The following is a 12,570-nucleotide window of genomic DNA, read 5'->3' on the forward strand; positions in this document are numbered from 1 at the left end:
CCAGACTATGGTATTTTGTTATAGCAACCTGAGCTGACTTAGACAGATACCATACTGGCAGATGAACGGGAAGTAGGGGTGCGTGGGGCTAGATTATGGTGCAGAGCCGTCTTAAAAGGAAGAAATTTGGGATCTGGCCATACAGAGCCCTACTGGAGTGTCCCACAAAAGTGAGTAGGAAGAGCAGAGAAAAATACATGCAAGGCTGTGGGGCATGACAGGGACATGTGGTCTAAGGGCAGTGCTGGCAGATTTGGAACTGCGAGAAGGAAGCCAAACACTGAGGTACTAGAATGACCATGGGGCTTTTCTAAGCCATGACTCACCATAGATAATATGTAAACAAATGAGCAAGGCTATGTCCCAATAAAACTTTATTTGGACACTGAAATTTGAATTGTGTGTAACTTTCCTGTGTTACAAAATATCATTCTTCTGCTGCTATTTTTTTCAACCATTAAAAAAGGTAAAAAACACTCTTAGCTCTTGAGTAGCACAAACACAGGCAGCGAGCCTTAAGTCTGTCAGCTCCGCTGGTGGGCTGCAGTTGAATGAAAAAATGAATGAAAAATGATTTATTAGGTGTTTTAGGCAACAGATATAGCTAAGAGCAGAAGCAATGGAAGATGGACTTCAAGAGGAGAAAATAATTCTATGAAAATCCAGATATTTTAGGAAAATTCTGGGGAAAAAATGCTAATCTGTAAAAAATACTAAAAACTCACAACTGTACAGTAGTAACCTGGGTCAAAAATTCACCCCAGGAAATGTGAAACTGCTTCCTTCAAAAGAGAGAAATGTCATCTTCCCATAGCTTATGACTTTTGTTAAAGCTGAGGCCAGGACAGATACATGAGAGTTGAATATATACAAAGGACAGAGAAAAGCAGCTTCTCCAAGACAGGACTGGATTCCCAGTTACATTACTTCAGACTGGCAATGCAAAACTTTTCTCCCCGGAAGAAAAACTTTTTAGAAATAAGTACAAATTAAATTTTCTTCTAGAGCACTGGGTTAACCATAACATTAGTATTTGTTTTTTTTTACCCCAACTGATCTGAGTATTTTGACTTCATTTTCCTTGTACTTAGAAGTCGAATGAACTTAGCAACTGAAATGGCAGCTGCCTCCCTGTTGAAAGAGAAATATGAGAGCAAAGTGAAGGGATTTTCTTATTAGATGTGTACTTTACATGGAAAAAATGTGCTCCCAAGTTTTAGTACCATGGAATTGTTCAGAATTGAAGATTGTCCCATGAATCATGTACTGCAATTAAACACTTAAATGCAATTTCCAACAAATATTACTTTTATGTCAAATATGATGTTTATAAATATGGCATGTGGTTTACTAGTTTCTAAATGAACAATGTTAATACAAATTCTAGGGCAAGAGTGACAGCCTGGTTGTATACAACACTGTACAGTTTGCCATCATCCTCTTTACATTAAAAAATAATGAATCTGTTCTCATTTGCGGGTTCTTAAAAGCAAGCATCACCTGACCACATGACAATATGAAGCCACAGCTCATAAATAGTAAATGCAAAAAGGATTTTCTTACCTTTCTGAACAAGTACAACTGAAAGCTTTCTGGTCCTTTAGGGACCCAAACTTATTAACAAAAGTTTGGAAGTTCAAGGGGAAAAAATATTTTTTTAAACGCTTTAAGGAGAGTGGTAAATTAAGGATTTGTTTCTCCCTTATTTTGCAGAAGCCTATCATTCTATACGCATAATCATTTTTAGGTTGGAAAACCTCAATTTGCTCCTTTTTATGAGTAAGTATCACAACTGTTCCCTTTTTCCCAGAGTAGCTTTAGGAAGTCATGGTCGTTAAGTTTAGCATAGTACTTGTATCAGTTTCCTACAGCTGCTATAACAAAGTACCACAAACTGGGTGGCTTTAAAGAGCTTAAAAGTATTCTCTCACAGTTCTACGGGCTAGAAGTCCAAAGTCAAGGTGTAAGTAGGGCTGTGCTCTCTCTGAGACTCTGGGTAGAATCCTTTCTTACCTCCTCCTAGCTTGTGGTGGTGAGAGTCAATCCTTGGAATTCCTCGGTTTGCAGGTGCGTCACTCCCATCTCTGCCTCCATCATCACCTGGCATTCTTTTCCCTGGGTCTCTTTCTCCTCCTCTTATAAGGCGTCAATCATATTGGATTAAGGACTCATCGTACTCTAGTTTGACCCCACCTCAACTAATTATATCTAAAATGACCCTATTTCCAAAAGGATTACATTCTGAGGTTCTGGGGGTCAGGATATCTTTTGGTGGGGACATAATTCAACCATCACAGTACTTAAAGAAATCTGACTCCAAAAGGTTTCAGGCTACATGAATGAAGAATACTGAATGTAGGCCAAGACTATATCTACAAGCATTCGTGTTGAACTTCTTCCATGCAACAATAAGCCTACCTACCTCTTCCTGAGCATCTTTTCCATCACAGGCACTATATAACATGTCCATCACACAACACTGTTAACTCTACAACTGCACTTCAGGGAAGATATTTCACCTCAGGTTTATAGATGAGAAAAATGAAGATCTAAGCAGTACAATGACTTGCCCAATGCCAAATCAAGAGAACAAGAGAAGCAAGCACCCAGGTTTGTCTGATAGGCAAAGCAGTGAGCAAACTTACAGGGCCATGTGGTTTAATAACAAAAAAAAAATTATTATTAATTGGCAGTGGAGTGGTATGATTTAGAAGGGTTGTAAATGTTCAGAGAAATCAGTGTGTAGGCTGGAAGTCTTTATAATGTTTTATTCTGAACCTTCTTACAGATTAGAATTACATTTAAAATTACCAATTCTTGAACATTTATTATCTACTAGGCCTTGCAGTAGACACTTGAGATACAAGATTGAACAAGATATACGCTCTTCCTTCAAGATGCTCATTGCCTAGTAGGTGAGAAAGACAAGTAAATGGACAATTAAAATTTGGTATAATCAGATAAAAATGGGTAATATTTATCGAGCATTTATTCCATTCCTGGGTCTATTATGAATGTTTAACATGCATTAATATACTAACCCTCACATGGGCTCTGTGAAGAGGTGTATTTGAAATCTCCATTTTACAGATGAAGAAAGCAAAGGAAGGTTAGCTTAACCCAGAACGACACTGTCAGAGCATGGTGGAGCTGGGTTTAAACCCACAGAGCCTGGCTCCAGAACCCATATCCTTAATTTGTTAAACTGTACTGTTTTCCCAATAAAATATAGAGGAATAGAAGAAAGTAAAGATGGTAAAGAAGCTCAAAGGAGACAAGTATAATTAGGCAGGGAGTGCCTTGCAAGGGCAACAACACATGAGTAAAAACCTAGAAGAAAGTGAGATCATAGCCAATTCAAAGATGTGGGGTGAAACGAGTGTATAATAATCTTATCTAGCTCCTGAGATTGTTATATGTAGTGTATGGGACAAATTAGATAAAGCCTTAGTTCAGTGCCTAACAGTTAGAAAGCACTTGGTACCTATGGGCTTCCTTCACCATCACCAACATCCTCCCCAGGCTGACTATCAAGAGGTATGCTGTTAGAGGGAATCCAGGCATCAGGCGGGGTGGAAGGAGGTGAATTTGATCAGGATATCCCAAACCAGAATGGTTAACAAAAACACTTCAGGAGACTTTTTTTTTTAATACATATTTTAGAGCCCCACAGCAAACTAATAAATCAGAACCTCTGAGCGGTGGAATACAGAATGTGCAATTTGACAAAGGAGACAGGTATAAGATTTGGGAACCACCAAACTCCATAACTTTTATCTTTCCAAGCCTGACATTCTATGATTTCAACCTAACACTTGATCTGGTATCTAGAAATTTGGAAAAAGTGATACACGTGGAAAAGAGAGAGGCAAGAATACTCGTAATATTATATTACTCAAAGCCAGAGTAAACAACATTCTGCCGCAGTTATTCTGGCACAGGGTTATTCTGATGCTGTTCAAAACAGAAGTCATCAAATGTAATTTTAAGAAAATCACCCAAAAAACTGTCATATTTATTATGCTGAGTTTCAACCAAGGGCTAATGCTCAGTCCACCCATGAACCCGACCTCACCTCCCACCACATACTTGAATCTCTCACCATTCCTGATTCTCATGCTGTTCTTCAGTCTTGTCCACAGTGAGGGTGCAAAAGGGGGCTCTGGGATAATGTATGTCCAAGCATATCTGTTCTGTATAATCCTTACTAATTACATATAGTATTTTTTATATGTGACAGAACAGAGCAAAAATTATTAATGGGTGAATATTCCCAGCCTTACCTTCCTCAGTAGTCATCTAGTGAGAATTGTGTCTTTAATAGCTTGGTTCCTGGGATTTTGTGATGGAGACTCTGGGCAATGGCTAGACAGAGATGATTAACGGCTAGATAAAAAAACAACAACAACAACAACAAAACATGGCAAGTGGTAGAATGAAAAGGGATAAGATATTAAAAACAAGAACCCACTTAACCAAAAGAAAAAGGTTGGAGTGTTGACAGTGGGGAGAGAAAGAAAATTTCAAGTTTAGCTACTGCTCTGAGAGATATTTGAAAAAACTAGGAAAAGATAATTTTAACGAAAAAAAGATGAGAGTTTCAGACTGTATCTGCCTTGACATTATTCAAGAGATTTCAGAAAAGATTCAAAGTGTCTAAAGTACTTTTGATTTATGGACTGTATTTTTCTTCTAAGGCAACACTGACAAGGACTGGATTACATAGAGTACTAGCTTTTATCAGGGTCACACACATTTCAACATAGCCATTTTGATGAGATCAGATCTAAATAACTTCCTAAAAATTCCAGGAGCCCAGGAACCTGGATGGACTCTTTATTCAAGCCTCAATCTAGATCTTCATAAAGTAACAGCAGAGATCCAACTACCATATCTCCAGAAGAAAGAGGAGGATTTCTACTTAGTTACGTCAGTTAATCTGCCTAAACACACAGATGTCAACTGTACTCCTGTTCAATTTTAAAGTGAATAGAAAACTGGGTTTGTATTAACTCTTTGCTTCTCAAGTGTTACTTCCCAGTTTAAATGTATTTGCTAAAAATATCCAAACTCAAATTAACTATGGGTAAAAGTAAATATAACAGTAATTTTTCTGAAACTGAAACAGGCCACGTGGATATTTCATAGCTGGCAATGGAGTTGCTATGAGACTAAGACACAGCTGGGTTCAAATCCCAGCTCTATCTTTGGCATGATACAGGCAGCAGGAAAAGAGATGGAATTTGATTATAGTCCATGAGGAATAGAGGTTCCATCCAGGCAACTCCAGAAGTTACTCAAGAGCCAGTGACCCATTAATTGAGCACATGCATTTCTTTCACCAGGACACAGAGAAGGCAAGCTCCTTTGAAATGTATATGATGCTCTGGACAGAGGTTCAAAGTATCAACAGAGAATTTGGCCTGAGGTCATCATAAATCCACACTGAGAAACCTCAGAGAAATAGCTTTCAACATCCTCAAATTAGCAAATGGAGTCCAGGAGTTTTTATTCCTCTCACCTGTCCCAGTGGAAATGTGAAATGCTTTCAGGTCACAGGCTGTTGAATATGCTAAAACTTTCCACTGTGAGTGAAGAACCGACTCCCCCACCAAAATTATATAAAACATGCATATGTCACTCATTTGTCTTCACCTACTGATTACATTAAGTAAACTGAGTCATTCTTACTGCAGCATCCAATTAGGTATTTACTTGAAGTCTCAAGTTAAAGAACCCCTCTAACTATTGGCAAATATACCTTGACTGGGGGGACTCTAATGGTGAGAGCAGAATGTACAAATCAGAAGCCCAAGAGTAGAATGTAGCCCAAGGGCATGTAAGAGTTCTGTGGAGCTTTTAATCACTTGAATCAGCTACCATCTTGACAATATTTTTAAATGAAATGTTTCACATAAAATTCTGGATCACCAGTTTCTCTTGGCAAAACCAGACCCATATTCTCACAAAATGACAATCTAACATTACTGAATGGCAGCTGCCCACTTTAAACAGGGCATGTGCTCGCCAGTTTGACACAGGCCCACCAGGTCATCTTACTCACTTAGCAGCCAGCCTCCTAGAGACACCTTTGTTCTACAGGTTTGCTGTAGTAAAAGTTCTGATAGCCCCATGAGCCTAACCAGAAAAGCAGCAACCCCCTCACAGAACTCTCATTTAATACCGTTTATATCTGTCTCAGTATGCTACTTGTTATATTTGTATCTTTCACAGCCCAGTGTCTTTCACAGAATAGGTGTCATTCTTTTTAGTTGAATAAATGAATAATTTAAGCTGAAGACAGCTGCTAAAACTTCTCCTCTCTTGCTTTAAACACAATACTTCTTTTAATGGAGCCTGAGGTCACATTAAGCAATTATAAACATCTTTTAGCAATTATAAACATTCTATTGAACTCTGCCCCCTTCTCAGATCTTATTATAAAAATAAAACACTGGGAATGACCTCTTATAATCTATGGGCACAAACTCAGGAACATCTTTCAAGCATCAGAAGAGGATGGTTCTAGTTATACAATTTTAGATCTCTCCAGCTTGCTTTAGGGAATAATCCCAAAAACCTGGTGTTGAGCCATCTCTCAGAATCTATGGTGCCTTTAGTCATAAGTGCATCTGAAACATCTGATTAATCATCAGGAGAAGACACCTAATGTGAAGATCAACACAGCCGTTGCACAACACCATATGTCAATACGCCGAACTTCTGGCATAAAATCAGTGGCAGAAACTGCCTAATGTGAAAGAGATGGAGGGAGGCTGGATAAAGAGAAATGGGGAATTAATACAGGAAGAGTCAAGCTAGCTGCTAATGGGTGACATTTTCTCTCCTAGCTGGTACTTTAAGACAAAGCTCTTTAGGGTTTCCTAAATGATAAGAATGACTAAACTATTAGGTTAACAGGGAATTAGAAATTACAAAGAAGTTTATCTCCATTTGTCTAATGTGGGATTGTAATGTGCTGGCTTGTTGCTGCTTATGAACTCCAGAAACCACACTGTTAGCTTTGTCAAAAAAACAAAATTCAACTGAGTAAATTTGAAGATCTAATTTGCTTAATTTCACGATTCATGAATCAGGCAGCATCCCATCTTAACAAATAGAAAGGAGCTCCAAGAAGCTGTACAAAGTGGAAAACTTTTATAGGCAGAAGGAAGCAGGGCAAGGAATCGATTCTAGCAAAAACCAGATTGTTTCAGGCAAGGTCACCTTCCTTTTGGGAAAGGCAGGCGTCTATCAGGCAGATTATCTCACTAGTACTGACCAGGTAATTCCAAGTTGACTGGTTCAAGATCACATTCCTGGGAGAGGCCAAAACTGCAGTTAGGTTAGGTATGAAGTCTTGGTTTGCTGACGTGGGTCTTAGCACAAGTGACTCCCTTTTGGGCCTGCTGTTTCTTTTTTTTTAAACAGTCTCCCCCCTTTTGATCAGGCTCACAGCTTCACTGACAGATGTGATCCAAATTGAAGACATTAGCACCACTCTCAGCTACCACTCTGTGTTCTCCCAGTTTTTGCTAATACACCATGTGGTACTCACAGGTCATGACATTTTTGGTAAATCTCTGAGGTATTCACAAGTCATAACTTTAGGTTCACTCTCTCTTTTTTTTTTTTTTTTTTTAATTCGTCATTCTCTTTGTTCCTTTTTTGATGTTCCAGTCTTAAGATCATTTGCTTGGTGATTAATACCTGTAAACATTCATTTAAAGATTTTGAGAGAATACAGTGTACCAGGGGAACTACTATGATTATTATAAGCAGGATAATTTCCACTATCTGGGCTGTACTTCAGAGCCACAATCCTTAAGGCCCAAGCCAATCAAAATCAAATAAGTCAGAGAAAGACCATGTTGAATGAGTCACCTTTTTAAGGCAAGTGGCTTGCTCAGTGATCTAACATAAACTGAGTTTCAACTTCCCCAGAAGTGTTAATCCAGGTACAGCAGGTGGTGTTGGCCACAGCACAGACACCTCCTTACTCACCTAAAAGACAGTCAAGGGCTGTCCTATTACCAAGAACGACTTTGGTCAGAGATTCCTAGGATTTTTTGGGGTAGCTATTGTTTTAGCAGTGGATTCCGCAGTACTTTGAAGAGTTAAGGAGAGGTTCCTGATCATAGCCTCATTTACATTTACTCCTAACCAGGGAATTAGAGACCTGCCAAAGCAAATCCTGATTTATGAAAGCATCCTGGTAGGTTCTCCCTAATTCAACGATGTAAACTCAAGGGAGTGGACTAGTGAGATGTCTCAGTCTGTCTGTGAAGAGGTAGGGGCACAGTTAGGTAACCTAAAAGGCACTGCTCTATTACACACCAGCCCTCTAGGCGTTCGCTTTTTAAAGAATGTAATTGGATGCTTTGCAATCTTAGCCCGCTTGTCCACACATTAAAGTTTCTTTCTAAAGACTCCTTTTCCACAAACCTTCTACAACTTTCTTTTTAACATTCAGATTCTGTTCTGTTTTTCCTCTTTCCTACTCTGAAATACCCAGTCTCACATTAGGACAAAATTACTTTCTTTTCCCTCAAAGAAATGCATCTCTGTTCCTCATTCCTTCTCTTACCAAAAACACAATCCTACTTTGCATGCATACTAGAGATGTTGCCCTTTTTCTTTCTAATAGCATTAAACAGTTGTGAATAGTCTGTTACTGACAAATTTATGAATATATTTCATAATTCTTAAAAGTATATTTTCCTCATAGTACATTTCCAATGTGACACAAAACATGTTTACCATTAGACCCAAATATCTTTAGTTCCTCTGCTAAAGGAAGCCAAAAATGTATAAACCTGTTTTTAGTAACATTTCAGTTTTTTATTTGGAGATAATCTAGATATTTAGTAAATTTGACTTAACTCATCATTTAAATTAACTTGGCAAAACCTCAAGGTTACAAGTAACCAAAAGACTTTGCAACCTGGTGAAAAGTTCACCTAGAAACTCTTACTCCATTTACATCTATTACATCTTTAAACCACTTTTTTTTTTTTTTTTAACATCTTTACCACTTTTTCTTAACAATCATGTTTCGATTACCTGCAAAAACTTCATTAGACATTATACAAAGGTAATCATCATCCTAAGTTATTTTTTCTGGCCAACAAATTTTGTAGGAGATAACGTGAACTTATTCAGTAAACCCAGACAGAATGAAAGGATTATATTTAATGCTGATAACTCTAAAGATATGCCTGTTTTAATTAAACCAAAAACCTTAAACTAGCTTTTATTTACTAAAGATTAATCCTATATCATGAGAACTTGAATTTGAGTTATGTTTTTATATTTCCAAGAGCTTTAGGAATCTTTAATTTATATAAGCACTTAATTCTCTTCAAGCCAATCAAATAGAGCTCTTCTTCAAATCAATTATAGTAATATCATCCAGAGGTAGAAAACACCACATATCTACAACACATATACATAGATACAGATAAACATATAGACAGACACAGACACCTTATAACTTCTATTTAAAAATTTTAGCCATGAATCAGACACAATAATACAAAATTCACTAGTTATAAAAATGGTTGGATCCAAATTACGTTTCTGGCAGTTGGAAAAATTTAAAATTACCTGCTCAGATAGCTAAAGCTTTTTTTTTTTTTAATATTTAAAAAGAGGGTCAAAGATAGAACCTTAAGAACATCTGTATTTAACAGAGGACTGCAGAAAACTCAGCTAGGCAGAAACACTGAGAAAGCATGATCTTTATTAATTAATTTATTTTTTGGCCACACCACATGGCTTGTGGTATCTTAGTTCCCCAACCCAGGCCTTGGCAGTGAAAGTGCTGAGTCCTAACCACTGGACTGCCAGGGAATTCCCTAAAGCTTTTTATTAATAGTAGTGAAGAAGACACTTAAGATTTTCCATTCCTCTAAGTTTCAAAATAACCTTTCCCCCTTTACTTTTTTCCTTCTGATAAGAATTACCTCCCTGAAGTTTTCATTTCAAGGAGACGGCCTAGATAAGAAGATAAGAGTTCTAGGCGAAGACCAGGTAGAACATTTACATCTCAAAGGCACAGAGAAAGAATGCAGGATCCTCCAATACGGACTTTTGTTCCCTAGGGCCAGAATGTTTACAACACCTACAAGTCGTTTGCCTTTGGAATGTTTTAGTAAATCCTTTCACAAAAGCTTCAGAAGGTTTTTCTTTCCCTCTGGGTACATAGTTTTCTTTTAGCTTAGGGGAGAAGGCTTTAAAAAAAAAAAATTTCTATCAGGCTCTGAATATCAGCTTCAGATTTGGCCAACTTCTGATGCCAGAGCTACTTAAAACAGAACAAAAGATAACAAAAAAATCCTTTCAAATATCTTGTTACTTTTTAGCCAAGACAAACAGTAAATAATTAAATAATTTTGGCAATACTGAATAATTCCCCTTCAAGAGGTGTCCCCCAAAAGGATGCAAAACATATTTTCTTTTCCTCTGTCTACCTGGTATTACAGACAGAGATTCAGGAGAGCAGACTCTGGTAAGAATTCTCACCCTTTACTGACTTCTGCCAGGTTTTCCAGGATACAACATGCAGGCTATGAATAGGGTTTAAAGTAGAGAGTATAGCTATGATATCCACCAGAACTTGGCAAGATTTTTTAAAATTTTAATTTTAGTTTTCCCTTGGCTGTTCAAAAGTATTACTGGTAGCAGTTTACCAGAGTGTCCCTCAGAGGCCCATCAGCTCTTGAAGGGGCACACAAGGGGGCCCTCCTTTAGGGGGACAAATGGGAGCATTTGAGATGATGATGTTGAAGACTCTTCATAGAGCCTTTGAGGACTTTTCTTCCCAGTGTCCCAGCTGATTACAAGTGAGACATCAGTCCCTGGGCCAGCATTTTGATGATGCTTATGAGGGTGTGATGTAGAAGGCCCAGGTGTTGTTTTGGGTGCCAGGACTTGGAGCTGTTGTAGCTGTAAGGCCAATAGCTTAGCAGATTTTTGCTTGTGGTCTTGTTCCAAAATACTTGCAAAGTGCTCAGCAATGGTCATGAATTCAGTCAAACCAGCAGCCTTCCATCCTATTTTCTGCCCTTTTATTTTTTTATCTCAGGAGATAATTTCTTTACAAACAGGGCACCTAGAGCAGGTTGAGTGACCTCGTTTATTGAATGAAACCTGGAATGCCTTAGGAAAAGAGCTTCCAGACAGACTTTAAAATCTGCAACAGATTCATCTTTCTTTTGTTTACATGTTTGAATAATAGACCAACCAATGTGGGTAGGGAAGACTTTAGGAATGGCTTTTAAAAGATTGGTTGCTATTTCTTGAGCTTTATTTTTTGGTCCATGAGGGGACCATGTTGAACACTGAGGATCTCCTCCTCAGGGTTATGTCATCATGCTTCGCACATCCGTTTTTTGGCTTCATCAGGTCCTACCAGCATGTGCACAAGCTGACAAAGATCTGACAACCCAGGGTCACACACCCTGATAAAAACTCTAAACTCTTCAGAAAACTTTTGGGAATCCTCCCTAGGTTTAGAAAATTCTTTAACTATGGCCTTTAGTCCCGTGTGGAGAAGAGGAGTGAAAGAGGATCTCCTGAAACCTCGGGTGGTGTTATTTTAAAAGGCCGCCGTTTAATCGTCTCTTTGCAGTTGAAAGGCAGCTTAGGTGGAGGATCCGCAGAATAGGAGCACCCTGGTAAAGGACAGGGGGAGCAGCAGGAGTTATGTCAGTTTTATTGCCTTTGTTTTGAAACCGAGCAGGACCCCGTGGGGCTCCTGGGCACGGAAGCCCCTCTGTGTCCCCTGTTTCTTGTTTGGAGGGGGCAGAGTCCAGCCTCCACGACCTTCCCTGAGTTCCAAAGGGCAGATCCGAACAGCTGCTAATCAGGGAAGGGAGGGGACGCAGAGACAAGGGAGGAGCGGTCAAGAAACAACAGTGCAGCCTCGGGGCAGGGTCCTGGTTCCGCCTCAAGCCACACACATAACAATATCCTTGAGCTCTTTATAGAACTAAAACTCCCAAGAATGGAAGATGTCAGCATTCTTAATTCCAGAGAAGAACACCTGAGGCCACATTAAAGGAACCAGAGAAGCTCATCAAGAGATTACCTGAGACCAGACTAAAGGAGTGCAGGCCCTGCACACACCCTAATCTTATCAGCAACCCCACCCTTGAACCATTGCTATAAAAACTTCCCACCAAATCCTCCCAGGTTGGGACCCACAGTTTTCGAGGGCAGGAGCCCGCTGTGTCCCCGTTTGCCTGGCAAAGCATTAAAGCTCTTCTCTTCTACTTTACCCAGAACTCTGTCTCTGAGATTTGATTTAGCACCGGTGCACACAGGCCGAGTTTCCAGCATCAGTTTTAGGTACCGCTTGGGTCTTTAATTTTCCATTAGTCTTTTGCAACAGATTTTTCGTTGAGGCTATTTTGGAATCTTGAAGCCTTTTGGATGTTTCTACACACCAACTAAAATAGGTATCCCATTCTGTTTGCTTAATTCAGGAACCCTTGCTTTCAACTGCACTTCTTAAATGAACAATCTTGTCTAATTGGAACATTCCCCATAATGGCCATTGTAATACTA

General features: G+C 38.9%; 1 long non-coding RNA gene across 1 annotated transcript in view; it reads right to left on the reverse strand.

The window, feature by feature from the left end:
- LOC309637551 overlaps positions 1-12,570 on the reverse strand; it is an 864,945-nt gene that overhangs the window by 449,211 nt on the left and 403,164 nt on the right. The window lies entirely within an intron of this gene.

Source organism: Balaenoptera physalus, assembly GCF_965194825.1.
Source record: "Balaenoptera physalus genome assembly, chromosome: 11".
In the NCBI taxonomy this organism is placed as follows: Eukaryota; Metazoa; Chordata; class Mammalia; order Artiodactyla; family Balaenopteridae; genus Balaenoptera; species Balaenoptera physalus.